At 26.7% G+C, this 19,175-nt stretch overlaps 1 long non-coding RNA gene across 1 annotated transcript; it reads right to left on the bottom strand.

Annotated features, from left to right (window-relative positions):
* LOC113374002 lies at positions 1 to 1,093 on the bottom strand. The gene is made up of 5 exons (XR_003366919.1): positions 833 to 1,093; positions 726 to 758; positions 520 to 653; positions 184 to 412; positions 1 to 109 (listed from the first exon to the last, which is right to left on the bottom strand). It is a non-coding gene; the product is annotated as an uncharacterized LOC113374002 (long non-coding RNA).
* Positions 1,094 to 19,175: the final 18,082 nt, after the last annotated feature.

Here is a 19,175-nt window from a genome sequence, read left to right as displayed (position 1 = left end):
AATGACTATGTAGTTCCTACGATCATATGACAGAGATAATTATTCCATGAACACACACTCAATTTTCTTGCATTGATTTTATCCTATTAATTTTCAAGATCTGAATTACCTAAAAGTAAAACACTACAAATTAGTACTAAATCATATTAGTTAAAATTCTCTTCATGTAGAACCTTAATATACCAATTCTGTAATGCAAGTTCATCAGGCTCGAAATACTCAACAATTCATGTTCTCGTCAACACTTAATCCATATAATGTGTGATATCCGGTGCATTCTTTGTTTTCCTTCTTGAATGTTTTTAAGTCTTGCTTGTTTCTTTGGTGACAATTTATCTTCTTGATTAGAGCAAATTTCCCTAGTTTGAATTCCATTTTGACATAACCCATAGGGGTTATGAGCACTCTTTCTCTACAATTGAAAAGCAATTTATATCAGTTTTTGCTTAACTGAATAGTTCTGATACTAATGAAATTATAAAGAATATGTATGATACCATATATATTACACTTATCTACCTATAATATTCATATCATATCACTGAATTGAGGTTATGTGATTTTTGACTGGTCTGTCAGAAATTTCAATAATTATGTGATAAATCAATTATCACAATACATAAACAGAATTTGCATTGCACATGACCTATATACTGAAAATAACTAATTAGTCATTAATATAATAATTTGTAAATTAAAAAAAAAAACAGTGCAATTATACTCACCTTTGCTGGTTTCGTATTAAATATGTTAATTTCCTAAAAGTAAAACATTACAAATTAGTACTAAATCATATTAGTTAAAATTCTCTTTGTGTAAAACATTAATATACCTATTCTGTAATACAATATCATCACTTAAGAAATACTCCACAATTCATTTTCTTTTCAACACTTAATCTTAATATGTGTTCTTATTTATCGATATGTGTTCTTATTTTTCTTCTCGCATGTTTTCAAGCCTTGCTTGTTTTTTTTTGGTGACAAAGGATTAATAATTTCTAATATATTATCTAACTTTGTATTTATCTTCTCTATTGGAGAAAATTTCCCTAGTTTGAAATCCATTTTCGTAGGGGTTATCAGCACTGTAATTTTCTCTACAATTGAAAACCAACTTATATCAGTTTGTGCTTAGCTAAATAGTTCTGATACTAATAAAACTATAAAAAATGAATATGTATAAAACCATATAACTTACATCTCTTTATTCATATATCACTGAATTGAGGTTATGTTTCTGACTGGTGTGTTAGAAATTTCAATTATTACATGACAAATCAATTATCACAATACAAGAACAGACTTTGCATTGCAGGCGGCCTATATACTGCAAATGACTAAACATTATTATAATAATTTATAAATTAAAATATGTTTCAGTACAATTAGACTCGCCTTATTTGCCGGTTTCATATTAAATACTTTTGCAGCTGACTGTTTAACTAATTTCTACAACTGATTTCGCACTAAATATAAAAGCAATTAATAAATAACGCTTCAATAAAGGAAATATCTTGCATTTCAAACATACACGATAAAATACTCAATTATGCGTCCACGATGCACTAACCGAGTTAACCTATATTTAATTTGACATTTCGCTCATAAAACACTTCACGGCTATTTCAAAGGCTAATCTATGTGACAATGCAACGTACCGCGCCACGTACCGACAGAAACGCGTCGACGGTGGTTAAAGGTCGCAACTATACGTAACAGCATCGGTTTTTTTTACTTAACATCAGTTTCGAAACGAAAGTTACAAAATGAGTTACGTGGTGGTAACTTCTGTGGTTTACTGGGACTAGATCCGTTTTTTGCATCTAACGAGTTAAATACTGCAAAGAACAAATCAAAAACGAATATGTATCAGGTTGGCAACTTAATAAGTGCGGCTTATGCTCTTAGGTGGTCTAAATTGAATTTTTAGTCCAAATGAAAAATTTATTATATAATAGTAGGCAATTAAACTGCCAATCAGTAAAGAGAAATGGAATCTCAAATAAAAAATGATCGTCATACTTTGTTTTTTTCTTTCTGCGAAGAAGAAGTGATGACAAAGTCTTAAAAAACGTGTTAAAAATGAATTGCAAAATTTTGTTCTGATGATTTTAATTAAAAGATAAAAATTTGTTGGTTCCAAAAGAATTGTCTACTTTTACTCTTACCATCCACCGAAAAATCAATTCTGATCTCTACATTGAACAACAACTAGCATAATAAACAGATAAAGCAGTTGAAGAAAAAAGCGGCCTGAATTTACAGATCAAAGTATAAAATTTGCAGTTAAAATCAAAGCAGTTCCTTATTTCATTCGTGATTTTTGGTCACTGGGTAAAAATTATTACAGCTGGGTTAGGATGTTTTGCCACATTCGATATATAGTATTAATCTGGCACTTTCTGTTTTTGTTTCAATCTTTACAAAACTCCTCAAATGGCAAAGAATTTATTGATTATGAGAGTGTTAAATTGTACTTGGTTCGGTAATGAAAATAATTTGATAATAATGATGATGATTGAAAGTGAAAAAAGCCATTGATCATGATGCACATTGCATTAGAGAATACAGTTTCATGAAAAAAATATCTTTGATATTCTAACAAAAATCGCACTTACTTAGTTGCCAATATGATAGTAGAGTGAAATTTATTATTTAATAGCTATTATTCTAAATGTGCGCATCTTTATTTCAGCAAGAAAGCTTGAAATTTCCAAGACTTTCAGCATACTATTGATTACAATTAATTAAATGTATCGATATAAACCTCTATCTTATAAATATTATCAATTCCGTCGTAAACTTTAACCTAAAATAGCCGCTTGATTGACCTATAGCCGTCACTCCGTCAGCGTCGACGCGGTCGTTCTGCTTTAAAATGCACACGCAGCGAGGAGATCATTTGATATGAGAAGCGCGCATTATATATTAATCGATCACTGATAATATTACTTGCAAGAGCGACTTAGTTCCAATTTCAAGGACGACACATATATTATCACTCTATTCATATAATACAATTGTAGTAACTATTTAATGAACCAATATGGTTCTCTATTCACTCTATTCCTAGCGTATATAGAACGTAAAGACTTCACAAAGAAACGAAAATTTAAGATCCATTATACAGATCCACATAATAAAAAAAGTTGATGTACTGGATGTACGGCATATGTTTTTCAATATAGTTTTTACTGCTGAACACGATTCTAAAGTCAAAATTGGGAACCGAATGGCAAAGAATTAAAAAAAACGACAAAATCTCCGTACTTTCCTCCCCATTGCACATGGGTAATCTATAACTATGTTTTCAATTTGAATATCTGAAAATGTATTGGCAAAATACTGCTGTATTCTACAAAAAAACTTAGTAGATCATTTAAGTGAATATTCAATAGTCATTTAAGGTAAAAAGGACCGGAAAATTACAAAAATCATAAGATTGTAAGTATCATAGAATAGATCGGAAATTTTGTCGTTTTTGTTGCCTTTTTCTGTTTTCTGTCATTTAACTCCCTCTTTAAATTTCGTATTCAGCGGTAAAAACTACATTGGAAAACATATACCGCACACAAAAAACAGACATTTTTTTATTTTGTGGACATGTGTAATTAATGCACGATATAATAGTAATTAATACCGACTTAATAATTGAGACAATAAATGATATAAAAAAAATCTGACCTCCTAAAATTATGAATCTAAGAAATCTAAGAATGCTATACACAAATCTTATCTCTGCTAGTAAATTAAAACTATTGCTAATATTTCTATCAAATAATCGAAAACTCCATGAAAAAATTCAATTTATAAAAAAATCTTCTTCATGATCCTTAAACGACATCTAACTATAACACATTGTGTAATAGAAAATTATTATTTTCTGATTTTTTGATATTAAAAACATCGTACTGATTAAATTGCATTTTGATTCAAACTGAGACAAAAAAATTGTTTCACTCTGGGAGAGAAACTAATTGAAGTCTATATATGAATATAATACAGAAATTACTTTGTGGTAAGCTTCATCACAATATAATAAATATCTTAGTGATGAACTTACTATTATATGTCTATCATTCCAGTGAATAAGTGGTGTCAATTTTTACTATTTTGCAAGGCTTAGGTTCAAACTAAGATTGCTTATGTAAAATTGCGTGTTTGAAATTTATAGTTTAAATGGTATACGTAGTAATTAAGTATTTGATGCAATAGCTAATTTCAAAGAAATAGTTAGCACAATGACTTAAAATGTTCCTTGGGATGACAATATATTATCATAATAAGCTGTAATAATAAAATTTGTAGTGTAAAAGATCTTTAAGCATTTCATATAAGCATTTCATATAAGCATTTCATATAAGCATTTTCTGTTCACAGAAGGATTTGTAGATAAAATATTCATATTGTAGACAGCAATAATCGCATTTTTTCATGGTATAATAAAATTTAGTCATATCTTTAGATTTTGTAATCACGAATTTTAATATTATATTAGTGATTGTGTTTCTGCTTGATTGTGTTTCTGCTTGATTGTTTATATAATCATCTACAATTTGTTACAATTTATAACATACCTACAACTTTAAAGTTTTTAAGAAAATAATACACTTTGAATGCAAAAATATAATTTTAATCTACAATATTTGCTATTGTCATTGCAGTATATGCCAGCTTTTAAATTGCGATTATATTATTCAATATAAATGAAAGCAAAAAATATATAATTAAAAATATCATTCATTCAGTAACTATCGCACATTCGGATACTAAATACACATTTTTTATTACTTTCAATTTATATTTGTGCAAACAGTTTCTTGGCATACGCTTATTGAATTAAATTTAATGTGCAAATATCAATATTAGTTTAAATTATAAAATTAACGATATAAAATAAGTTATTAAATGACATTTGAACCCAAAATTGACCTGTAAAATCACACACGTCCAGATTTTCTATCAATAGTCCGACCACTGAATTTTCCGCCATGAAAATGTTTTATTTATTGGATCGGCGTTGAATAAAAAGTATATTGATATGGAATAAAATACGATTTTGGTAATCTCGAAATAGTTCGACGCGTGATTGATTTATAGCTGTCAGGGGGTATAAATAAAATCAATAGGTTTATATTTATTGCATACATTTTTTTGCAAAACGGTACTCGTTGAAATAAAATTTTATGCAGAACTAAACTGGATGCAAGTGCATCAGATTCTGTGAGGTTAATATGTTTTTGTATTAAGTATTATGCCTTAATTTTATGCCATATTTTTTAAAGTGCAAAAGATCGAAGATGATATTCAATATCATTGCTTCTAGTACTTTCTGATGATTGTAAGTTATAAAAATTGATCACAAAACGAATTACAGATTTCTATAAGTTATTAAAACATTTGACCTGTGTTTCAAAATAAAATTTCAAATTGAAAAACAAATTTACTTCATCTATTGTTTAATGTTTTTGTTTAAATGGATGAGTTAAAAATATATGAAATAGACTTGATATTTTTTTTTATTTTAAAATAATATTTACCACAGTCCAATAGACATTAAGTAAATAAGAGAAATCAAAGAGAGACATATTGGAAGATCTCATAATAGAACAAATAACATTGACATTTTTAAGGATCCATTCACAAATCGTGATCAACCATAAACTATTTGTCAGCCAAACTAATAGATAAGCAGATGCAACAATTTAAATATCATAAACTAATTATCCAGAAATGAAAAACCGATCACGCATATTTCAAACATTAATTTTATTCAACTATCCTAAAAAATTACAAAACTACAAAGGCTTTTGATCAATGCCAGATTTTAAAAATTGACGTAATAATTAAACAATTATTAATAATGTAACAAGAATTTCTTTTGCAATCACTGATAATATTTTTGAAAATATGTACTGCCTTTTTTTAAATCGAATTGTATGCTTTGAATTAGTAAATTTTAACTTCTCTATGTACATTAGTGCATCGAGACAATGGCAAATATTATAGTTGATTACATTTTTATATTATGAAATATAATTTTTGAAAATATGTACTGCCTTTTTTTAAATCGAATTGTATGCTTTGAATTAGTAAATTTTAACTTCTCTATGTACATTAGTGCATCGAGACAATGGCAAATATTACAGTTGATTACATTTTTATATTATGAAATATATTTCATTTCATAAAAAATGTACTGTAAAATATATTTTGAATAATAATATTCATATTCAACATTTTTTTAGTAAACAAAATATGTATGTGAATTATTAGATGACTAACGGAAAACGCAATATATTTATAATTCAAACCACAACTACATATGTAGTGCTTTGTTTAAAGATTTATTGCATATAAACATTTAGTTGAATAATATTCTCAATGCCATAAAGTAACTACAATAATAGTGCATACTACAAAGTCTTATGATATTATTGCAATGAATATTTAATAAGATTATGTTAATAGGATTAAAATAATATATTTTAAGATCTGAATATGAATATGAAGAAATAAAAAAGGAAGAAAGAAAGATAGTTGAATATAATTAGAAGTTTGAAATGATAAAACAAGAATTGAAGACAAAGAATGAAAAAGTTAGATTGAAAAAAATAATTGAAAAATTGAAGGAGAAAAATTAAGAAGAATATAGTATAAAATACATATAGATTGTATATGATATAGAAGATAGTATAGAATGTAAACAAATAAAATGTTGTAGGTGTCTAAATGCTTAGAGTAAGCGAAACCAAATAAAATTTAAAAAAAAAAACATTTTAAAATCTGATTATAGTTATAATCGTATCAACATCGCATGGATGTTTTCCAGTTACTGAGTTTCCGATGGCACTAGAATATTGCATAGTTGCAGTGCACCTCATTTGAATAATTCTGCACAATTTACGATAATACCTGCATCAAACAGGAATAGTTCAATTTCACTTTCACTTGGGCAAAAGTATTCAACTAATAGTAAGATGTACTTTAGTCATCTGACTGGATCGATATTATAGGTAATCTTGTTCTTGATCGATTCATGTTTTACAGGTAAAATAAGAAATAATTCATGATTTATAAGTTGCTAGAATTAAAAATAGTCATGTTCTATTTATAAATTCTTGGTACTGAAAATTTATAAATGCGTAGTGAGATTTAAAAATAAATCAAAAAAAAGTTAAGAATAAGAATAAAAAGAGCCATACAGTTTTTAAAATCTTTATCATTTTCTCATCAAAATAATCAACTATGTGTAATAGTGGCACCTTGCCTTGAGATATGTACTAATAATTAATTTTATCATTAAATATGTGATTCACCTGTCTACCTGTTTAAATTACTAGATGTCTTAGTATTAAGTATTAACTTGTCTACTCTTGTAGTACCTGCATAACCATCCATTTATTGTCTACTTGTCTAACTCATGGCTACTAGTAGAACTGTCTACTTGTCTATTTTTTTACTTTTTTACTTGTCTACCAATCTACCTCCCTAACTGTCTACTTGCCCTAGTTGTACTACCCCCCTAGTTGTTTACTTGTCCACCAGTCTACCTGTCTACTTGTTTACTTGTCATCAGTATATCAATATTTCTACATATAAATGAATCAATAAATGATTATTTGTAATGATCGAAAATTTGCATCCGCTTATACATGCATACATTTTTTCTGAAGTATGCCAAAATGTTAAGGAGCATAGAAAAGTGAAAGATATACTAATGGTTTTTGAAAATGATAAAATTTCCATTTTCGATTTTTTTGGTTATAAAAATTAAGCATATTTGTCTATAAAACGTATATAAAATTACGTTATTTATAGTGAGAATTTCATTGTTATTATTTAACAAAATTCTCCACATATAACGTTCATGACTTCATAAGTCTTGATTGGCAAAATAATAATAATAATATTAATATTAATAATAATAATAAAATAATATATATATATATATATATATCTTTTATTACAGATTTTAATCAAATAACGTCTGACGTACACAGACTTTTCTAGATTTGCGCAATAGAAACAATTGTGTGATGTTTATATACATATTACGCACTAATATAAATATTATTTTATTGCATAGTTTATTAAACTACAATAAATTTTATATCGATGAGTAACCCCATATTTATGTTAGGAGATTGAAAAGTTTCACATTGAGAAATATATGATTTATATGGTTTATAAAATCCTTCTTTTGTAGTTGGAAATATGGTTCCAATAGAATCAATAATATTATATAGTATGAAACAATGTATAAAATACAGAGTAAAGACTTTTTCACATATAAAAATGAATGCATGGGATTAAATTCAATTCGGTAGAAGAATAGCAGTTGATGAAGGCGATTTGAATGGAAACGATAATGAAAATAAAAATATTATTACATGGAAAGTGATAAAAAACTACACCCTTAAATTGTTATGTTTAATATATAGGGTAGAGCGGGGCTTAAAGGTCCGCGGATGAAAAGGTTCACCACCAATATTTCAAAAACAAGTAAGGTTATAAATTTTTTTAACAATAATATATGAAAGTGGTGAGCAAAATATATATAAGCAACCATCACCTTGATTCTCATCAGAAAGTATTTTCTTTCGTTGTTTGTTTTTTTGATTGTGAGCACTATTGTTTAGTTTACGAGATCTTGATATAATTTTTAGTATGCGTTATTTAATTGTTTTATAATTCGTATTGTTAATTCTTAAATTAAACAGATGTTTTTATATACCTTTTATAGTAGTCCACATATGCATGGGGTAATAAGGACCAACTAACCCTTACTCTGGCAAAGGTGTAGACAATAAAATATAGCAAATAAATTAAGTAAAAAAAAACAACTTTACAAGAAATAATTTAAATTATAGCTATTTCAACTTTGCTGATGAATATTTCTGAAGAAATACCACAAAATTGTTATAACAGTTATAACATAAGATTTCATATATGGTGTAATTTTTATAAAAATGTGCGTATGTTTTTCATAATTAACAATATCGCATTGGTTTAATATTTTATTAAATTTTCGTGAAACTCCTTTAAAGTAAAAAAGGACATTTAGGAATTAGCTGTAAATTTTACTGGGCATAGTTCGATATTTGTTTATTTGATACATGTTGTGTGTGTGATAGAGTTCATTTGAGTTAGACAGTATAAATACTGAATGTAAAATTGGATCTTTGTGCCCCGGCCTACTCTATCCTCAAAATTTTGATGATTATATAGTACTCTATTTACATTCTGAATAAAATGCTTTAGATATTAAATTTATCTGGTTATTTTTCAAGTCATTAGTTAATTCGTTAGTCGTTATTCCAAAGGGTTTTGAATTTATTGATCCGATAAATTACATATATTATACGCAAAAACAATTTAATATTTGCTGAAACCTAAATTATTTTTTGACTGATAGTTTTCATTATTGATAAATACATATTAATCGTAAACAAAATTCCTTAAGATGACGACCCATGTTTGATCAAAGTCGACTCCTAGACATGATAATTTGATGAAATTTAGTAAATAATTGATATACGAGTACGTTACTTTAATAAAATTTAGGAACTAGACGTATTTGACAAAACCTAATAAATATTTTGGATTTGTTCTCTTATTATAGTCTGAAACAAGATTCTAGATAAATTTGGGATTATTTACAGCTAATATTTCAATTCATATCTATCTGCTAACTCTATTCCATAGAGCCAATATTAAATCATGAATCAAATTTCAGCCCTTTAATATAATATAAATAACTGATATGAATTCCCAAACATATCTAAATTGTGAATCATAAATTGATGTAGTTGCTATAGATTATTCGTATTGAAATCGCCGTCATGAAAACGGTCGTGATTTATTAATCAAATTAGCCACCAATTTGCATTTAATGGAGATAAAACATCACACCATGGAGAAAAATAAATTCACGTTTTAGAAATTTCATTTAATTTATTTGGTAACATTAGAATTAAATTTTATCAATGCATTTTTTTCGATATTCAGTAATTGCTAGTTAATGAATCTTTAAAATTGTAGATCTCTATAATATAAATTTATATTAGCATATTTAAACAAACATAGTATGTATACTATTATTCAAACAATTTTACTTATAAGTATGCTCACGTGGATAAGCATTAGACAGTAAATAATTATTAGAAAAACAGAAAAATATATCGAGCTCTAGCATGATAGCTTGGATGGTAGATAAATCGAATTCATGAAAATGAGGTATAATTTTACTTACGATTTTTATGAAAACAAAGTTATGGAAGCTCACAATTGTAAGGTTGTGACATTTTCAAATGTAAGGTTGTGACATTTTCAAATGTAAGGTTTAATCAACATAAATTATATTATCAACAACTCATTCAAAATATCATTTTACTCACGCCCAAAATCTAAATATTTAATATTCATGAATACTTTAGAAGTACTTTATATATTCATTAAACCGTTAGAATCCCGAGAGAACAATTTGATTGAATTATTATATTTAATGATTATTATATTTAATAATAAATATATTTTGTTCTGAACCCTTATTTATAAAAAATAAAAATTAATTTAAACTATTAGATATTTATAATTGAGCACCTTCTAGGTATCTAATTTTATTAACTTTGAATTAACAACTGCTATATCCATTTCCACTCGGATGCCGCTCCAAATTCATTTAAATCTTGAAATTCGCGAGTGCAAAGAAATATGTTTTTGTGTAATTCGTGGAATTTTTATCGATTAAAAATGTATTCGATAAATCATGATTTAAACAGAAATTTAATGTATTATATTTTATAATTCATAATACCAGGATCTGGAAATCAAATCGTCTAAAAAAGAAAAATCCTGAGTTTATCAAAATTCTTCGCGAATTAGAGAAAAAGTTTTCTACTAAAGCAATATAGTCTCATGCTACTAAATTTATTTTAAATTAAATTAAATTAAATTTCAAGAACTTTTTCATGTTCATGAAATGTTGGTATAACTCTCATGCTACTAAATATATTTTAAATTATTGAATTTTTAATTTCAAGAACTTTTTCATGCTATGCTACAATAAACGTAATATTGTTGATGGGTAAAATAAAAGTAAAATTTTAATATATTAGGAACAAATATAAATTAAAATCATCAAAAAATTGCGCACTCATATCGATATAATCTGTAAAAATTTCTATCATCTGTAAACATTCTATCAGAATTCAAAGCATTTAATTGTGTGTTTTGTGAGAGAAGATGATGAGTATATTTTGTAAAAATATAAAAAACAGTATACGAAATAATATATCAAAATATATATATATTTTGGATAACTCAAATTTTTACATATGTTAGCAAATAACTTGCCATACGTATTTATTATTTTTTAATAAGTACGTTTAACTTGAGTAAGTTAAACATACTTATATATAAAATTGTTTGATTATACGACTACACTATACTTACATATTACGTTTGTTATAAATATGCAAATTTGTATTTATATTATAGAGAAATACAATTTTATAAATTCATTTACTTGTAATTACCGAATATTAATAAATATAAAAAATATATGTATTTATAACACTATAATTTAATGTGTTTTTGAATTAGTACAATTTTAATTCAATAAATATTTCAACCGAAGACCTCAATGTTATTGATATTAGAAAACATCTAAAGAAATTGATGCATTTATGGCAAAAAAATATTAAATACCTTTATGTTTTTACAGTACACCTCACCACAAACTAAAGACTAGGTAGGTAAATCGGAATTTTTGCAAAAAAATATTAAGAAATTGCTCTGGTTTTTCATCGTACATAAATTATTATTGTATTGACGCACAGTAGGAAGTTGGCAATGAGCATGATCTTGTCAACGGCAATTAATCTTGATAATTTAAATGCAACAGCAATTAATTGCATTTGATTGCTGTGATTATGAACTATCTATTAAATCGTATATCAGACTTGTGAAAACTGCAATAAATGATTTAAGCACTTCACAATCGTTAGATAAAAGTAGGTATTGGTTTGTTTGCGCAGATTTATTTGAACAAACTAACAATTTTTAAAATGTTCACTAAAAATTTTAAATTGGAAACATGTATAATACATTTGTAGTATATAATAAAATTAACTAAATATAAATAAGTTTATAGTAAATAAATTAAATATTAAATGAAATAAATAATAATAATAAATGAATAAGTAATAAAATAGTTAATAGTTAATTATAAATTATATTAAATCTGCTAAATAATGACTTGAGCCTTATTATAATATCATTATACTGACGGCTTGTAAAATAAATAAATAAAAAAAATAACTTTCTTTCTACATTTGCAAAAAAATACAAATATAATTTCTCTAAAATTCTAACTATAAATGTGAAATATTCCAAGTATTATTGCTAAGAAATGTAGATCAAATATTAACAAAAAGCATTGTATTCGTTGAAAACGGTTTGTTTTATGTATCAGAAGAAATTTGTTAATGAATATCTCTTTAGTATATACTATAAAGCTCCAATAATACGTCTTTATAAAATCGTTTACATGAGAAAAGCAACTTCAATTATTATATGCACATAATCATTTATATGTACAGGGTGCCCCAGAACTTAAAGTCAAGCCAAAATGTCAAAAAAAAACCTTATGTTGTATTGAAATTATGGACTTTTAAGTGCAACTTAGAGCTTCAGTACAATTATGAATATTTTTCGGTTATTTTGGTTAAATTTTGTTAATTTTGTTCATATAAACTTTAAAACCGTAACTGCCATTAACATTTTTAAGACCACAAAAAAAAATTAATAATACGATTGCTCCAAGTTTTCAACATTTAAGACTCTTCGTTGAACCATGTTTTTCTAAATCGATCGACTTTGATAGGCCTTTCTCTAAAAAATGTACTAAGCTATGTTGGCAAGTTTCATAAAAATTTGGCCCATTCAACACAACAACACTATACCTGTTTTTACTGAAGTGAGCCAATTTGGCTCATACAACAAAATGGATATTTTTTGGATAATATAGGTCCAAGGCAAATTTAAATAAAATGTTTATAATAAAAAAATCATAATAAGAATTTTTTACCATTAAGTCAAGTACATCAACGCCATACTTGTATGTACTATTCTATATACTTTTATATGCATCTTAACTTTAATACGCATCAACTTTTTATGGAGACAAATTGGTTTGGTAATCTAGTGTTAATCACAACTGTAAAATAGTATAATACTTGATAATTTTAATATTAAAAAATTTCGAGTAATAAAATGAAAACCTAAATGTGTTGTATTATTATTTTTTACAATGGTCCTATTATGGTCCTATTAATATTAATCACGGTTACGGTTCCAAATTTTAAATAAACAAAATCGATAAAAATTAACCACAATAATCGAAAAAAGTTACAATTTCACCAAAGCCTCAGGTTGGACTTAAGAGTTAATAATTTCCGAACAAGCAAAAATTATTTTGTTTCTAAATTCTTCTAGGATAAAGGTCATTCTGCCGCTTTCGGCTTGACGTTGAGTTCTGGGACACTTTGTAATCATTCCATTGATTGAAGTATGCAAAAGTAAAATCCACTATCCATGGAAAAACGATTTTTTAAAAAAGAATATCATAATAAGCAGAACTATACGTCATTTGCTCTCGATGAAATCATTTGTTACAGTTCGATAGTGATTAGTAGTGTGTATGTGAATAGAGATCTGTCGTTGTATGCGTACCGGCATCATACATCGTAGTTACATCGTAGTACAAATCTTGATTTAATAAAAAATGCCTGAATCAGAAGAAAATTATGCCCTGTTCCTTGAAAATAATAAAACAAATTAAACATTTGTGCCGTGAACTAAACGTAAATTCATTGATTAGAAATTATTTCTATATTATTCCTAGTTTATATAAATCTTTGAAGTTATTAAAATAGAAAATATTTTTTAGACAAAACAGATATTACAGCTGTTAAAAGAACGAAATTATATCGCCAGCGAAAAAGTTAAAAAAAATACAAGCAGTCAATGAATGTATGTTTATTTTAATTATATGAAGTTCTTCAAACACAATTACATGATGAGTAAAGTTGCGAAAACAATAGTTGTTTAGGCGTTGATTAACATAATCCACTGTGTGAACAAATATTATAGAATTTATTAATCAGCAATTACTTACACTAATTACAATGACAAACCGATCATGCCATATTTGAAGTATGACTTAAATTACATTATTATTTTTGAATTTTATACATATTTTTAATGCTATTATAAATATATAATTTATAATTTATCATTATATAAATGTGTATAATGGTTGACACTAATAAATGTGTGCATCACGAGTGTTACCATATCACTAATAAACATTATTCAAAATTGTTATATGATATATTTATTTTTACTTAAATGCCATCTTGTACAGTAGCAAATAAGTTTTACTTCAATCGCGTGTGAACCTATGTATGAAGTATTCATTTTTACTTAACTTAAATTTGTTTCTTTGTACAGTAGCATATAAGTTTTACTTCAATCGCATGCAAACCTTACGCGCACTCTTTTTTTTATTTATTATTAACCACCTGTATTAAAATAGTTTACGATGACATATTTCAAACGTACATCAAGTATATTTTAATTATTCATGAAACAGTCTGTATAATTTTGTATGCAATATTTTCCAGCGGAAATTTCATATGCCATTAACTTTTTGATTTGCCTGTCAACAAGTTCATTCTGAATATGTCAGTCTCTATGAAAAATTATTTTTCCATTCAATGCGATGTTTGATTAAATAAATGCATTGTAGTAAACACTGCATGACTCCTTCTTTGCATAGTATATTATTCGCAATTAATTTAATCCTTGAATGTAATAGAAAATTAAATGAAAATCATTATTTTTTTATAGAAATAAATGGAAGCTATTATTTTGCTGTATGTATAAAATGATTATGTTAATCACAATGTCATTGCTTGTAAAAATAGCATACGCATTATATAAGTTGATCTGTGGTTGATGAATGCGAAGTATTTCAAGAATGGAAATCGCATTTATAAATAAATTATTTGTAAATACATTGATGAGTCAATAATTTCATTATGTTATCATTTCTAATTTGTTCTTTATTTTGCTATGTCTAATATGCAATTGCTAATTCAAAGACTTGTAATTTTAAACAACAGTAATGGGTAATGAATCAGTTGCAGTTCCATGTTAAACTTATTTTTTTGTTTGTACATCCATTATAGCTTTAATCAATAGTAACAGAGATATTCAAATTATGCTTAATACAAATTGAATTTAAATTAATAAATTAAACTCAAAATTTTTATATGATATTTTTATGTAGAATAAGGACATTATTCTGCTGAGAAATACTTAAGACTTACTGTTTACTACTTAAAGTAAGGTGAATTATAATTAAATTTTGGTAAATTTTTTAGCTAAATAATTTATATATAATTTTTAAATAACAAAAATACTATTTAAGGATGCAATAAATGAATTAAGACGAATCAATTTGTTTGTAAATCTAACCTAGAAATTCGTACTAGAATTACGAATTTCTAGTAAGAATTTTACTATTCGATTATTTTATATATACTCAATGTTCCTTCACCTATGATAATATAATGACAATATAAAATAAAATATAAATGGTGCAATGGATTTCATGTACTTTCATCAGACAATTTTTGCAATGTTATGCACAAGCCTCATTTCTACTTTTATACCATTATACGTCGCAAAATATTGATATTTATTTAAGACGTAATTTAAATTTAAGAGACTATTTAAGAAAAATCTTATTATATGTTCAATTACTTAAGGCTTCGTTCTTATAATAAGAAATGAAGTAATGAAATTACAATTACTTTTGTCCAATTTGACTTTGTGCAATTACATTGTGAAAACCAAACCAATAGTCGTATCGTATCACAACTAATAAAATAATTCAGTAAAACTCTCAGAAACTCTATAGAAATGTTTTTTGCTGTTTTTCAAACATTCGTCGCCTGGTCCTTTTTACCACATGGGTGGGGTAAAATGAATCAGCCAGGCAAAACAGGCCCAATGTCTTATTTTGAATTTTGAAGATATTTTATATATTATGCAACCAATTCAAAATATAAATTTCATGGGTGCATTTTTACAGAGATAAAACTGTGTATATCCTCAATCTGGTATTTCGTCAAATCAGTTTTTGCCGTTTCAATTTTATCAAGTAATCAAAGTTATATCCATGGATTTTTAACTTAACTTTAATGTATCCAAATTGTGCTAACGATTATCATATAACATGTATTTCTTATAAGATACCTATATCACATTCACGTATGCCTAAACCTTAAATTCTATGTTGTACGCCTTATAACTAACTATATAGTACGCCTAACACGCCTACAACCCATTTATAATACGCCCAATATTATTTCTTATCTTACACCTATAATTTTTCTTAAACGCTAATTTTTTCGAACCCTACCGAGAATCGAACCCAAACCCTCTGCGTGGCAGGCAGCAACCTTAGCCACTAGACCACCGTACCGCTACGATTGGTCTCCTTTTTCCGGGTGTCGTCGCGTCACCTTAGTATTCATTACTTAATTAATAGGTAAAGGTACCGCGGAAGAACAGTGCGTCTCTTAATATATTATTCGTGGGGGACCCAATAGAGTAGTGGTCAAGGCGCTCGACTGCCACGCGGTGGTCCCGGGTTCAATTCCCGACGTGGGCATATAGGGTAGACACAATAGATAATAGATAAGAGTAAAAAAATATAGTATAAGATAGAGACAATAGATAATAGTTAAGAATAAAATATAGCGTGTAAATGGTATTATGTAAGGTTTGTAGGGGGTAAAAAGATATGTAGGGTGTAGGTTATACGTAATAGGTTAATAGCAAATAATGATGAAGCGGTAATAGATTTATATATAACTGTAGGAACTGATAGTCTTAGGTATCGTACGGTATGATTAGATAAGAAATAATTAGATTTAAGTCTTTTAACGTATTGTAATAGATCTTGGGTACTTTTATATAAAAAACAGTGCGCGTAAGGTTCATACGCGCATTGAAGTAAAACTTATTTGTTACTGTACAAGATGGCATTCAAGTAAAAATAAATAGATCATGTAACAATTTTGAATAATGTTTCTTAGTAATATGGTAACACTCGTGATGCACATATTTATTATTGTCAACCATTATACACATTTATATAATGTGTATAAGTATGGCTTTACACTTCAAATATGACATGATCGGTTTGTCATTGTAATTAGCTATTAGAAATGAACCTTCATTAGAGAAATGAAGTAATTGCTGATTAATAACTTCTATAATATTCGTTCACACAGTGGATTATGTTAAACAACGGCTAAACAAATATTGTTTTCACAATTTCACTCATCATCATATAATATTTGTGTTTGAAGAACTTCATGTAATTAAAATTAACATACATTCATTGACTGCTTGTATTTTTTTTTTTAGTTTTTCGTTGTCGATATAATCTCATTCTTGGAACAGCTGTAATATCTGCCTTACCTATAAATATTTTCCATTTTAATGACTTCAAAGATTTATAGAAACTACGAATAATATAGAAATAATTTCTAAACAATAAACTTACGTTTAGCACAAATGTTTAATTTGTTTTATTATTTTCAAGGAACAGGGTGAAATATTCTTCTGATTCAAGCATTTTTCATTAAATCAAGATTTGTACTACGATGTAATTTTAAAATGTTTATCTATCTATCTATGCCGATTTCCTTGTTGATCCTTTGTCGGTTCGCATACAACGACAGATCTCTATTCACATGTGGGAGTTGTTATGATTATGATAATATATTAAATTATAAACTCCCAACATATAAAAATATATCAAATTTATTGACTATAAAAATATTACGATATGAAAAATATACAATGACAAGTCCAATTGTTTTTTACAAATCATGACCAGCCTGCTTGATCCCCACACACATACGCGAAAACTAATCACAATCGACCCGTGTAGAAATGATATCATCGAGAGCGAATGACGAATCATTGGCACTTGACTCTTATCTTATCTGCCGTAATGCACTTCCGTTGCATTTGTACGGTTTTACACCTTAGTTGCGCCTAAAGAAGTATTACTTCAAGAAATAATTTTTGGTACGGCAAACGGGAAGTTCCAGCAGTTTGCCTTAAGACACAATGTCATGCGCCTCACTAGTTTTAACAAAGTTTTGGCCGTTTTATTTTTATCAAATATTCAAAGATATCGAAGAAAGTTTTGGCTTTCAATTGTTTTTGAAATATGGAGACGGACCTATTTACCCGCGAACTTTTAAAAACCGCTCTACCCTATTGTAATTTATATACCAAATTTTATTTAAAAATATCATTTTATAATAAATAAATAAATTTAATAATCAAAATAGAGAATTTTTTAGACAAAATTTCAATATTTCATAAAAAAGTTATACAGTAATAAAAATAAGTATTATAATATAAGACCTGCTCTAATTTGAACCCATGACCTCAAATATTTAGTTCTTTCTATTTTATATATATATAAATATTATATATATATATATATATTATATTATATATATATATATATATATATGTATAAGTATATAAATGCTTATGATGAACTGAAAATGCTTAACAAAATGAGAGGTCAATCTGTCACATTCACTTATAATAATACATCTCTCTTCATGCATTTCAATTAGTAGAAATTAGTATGCCGATAAAAAATATGTTGGTCAACAGGTAAACGTATCTAGAACACTGATAAATGGAAATATTTAATGTCTATTATTCAAAACTGTAAAAATAGATAACCAGAATAAAATATTTTTCAAGACTAAATTTCAAGACTAAAAATTCACTTTGTCGAAGCAATATTTATTTCTTTATTAAATTCTTGTTTTTCTAAAGGGAAGTATTATTCCATTACTTAAGATTCTCTATTAACGAGTAAAACAACACAAGTTATTTTTACACATTTTTAGAAACAAAAATCGATATATTACTTAATACCTGCATTCTCGTTACATCTTTCATAATAACACATGGTACAAATGTATTTGCACAACAAGTTAGCACACATTTTTAAAGGTCTTGAAAACACAGCAAAACCATTATTCAAACACTTAATAT

This window comes from Ctenocephalides felis, unplaced genomic scaffold (assembly GCF_003426905.1).
Source record: "Ctenocephalides felis isolate EL2017-DRISC unplaced genomic scaffold, ASM342690v1 CF-g0.4_SCAFFOLD_00845, whole genome shotgun sequence".
NCBI classification, from domain to species: Eukaryota; Metazoa; Arthropoda; class Insecta; order Siphonaptera; family Pulicidae; genus Ctenocephalides; species Ctenocephalides felis.
Note: the sequence above shows the minus strand (reverse complement) of the source record. Positions and strands in the feature narration are given on the sequence as shown.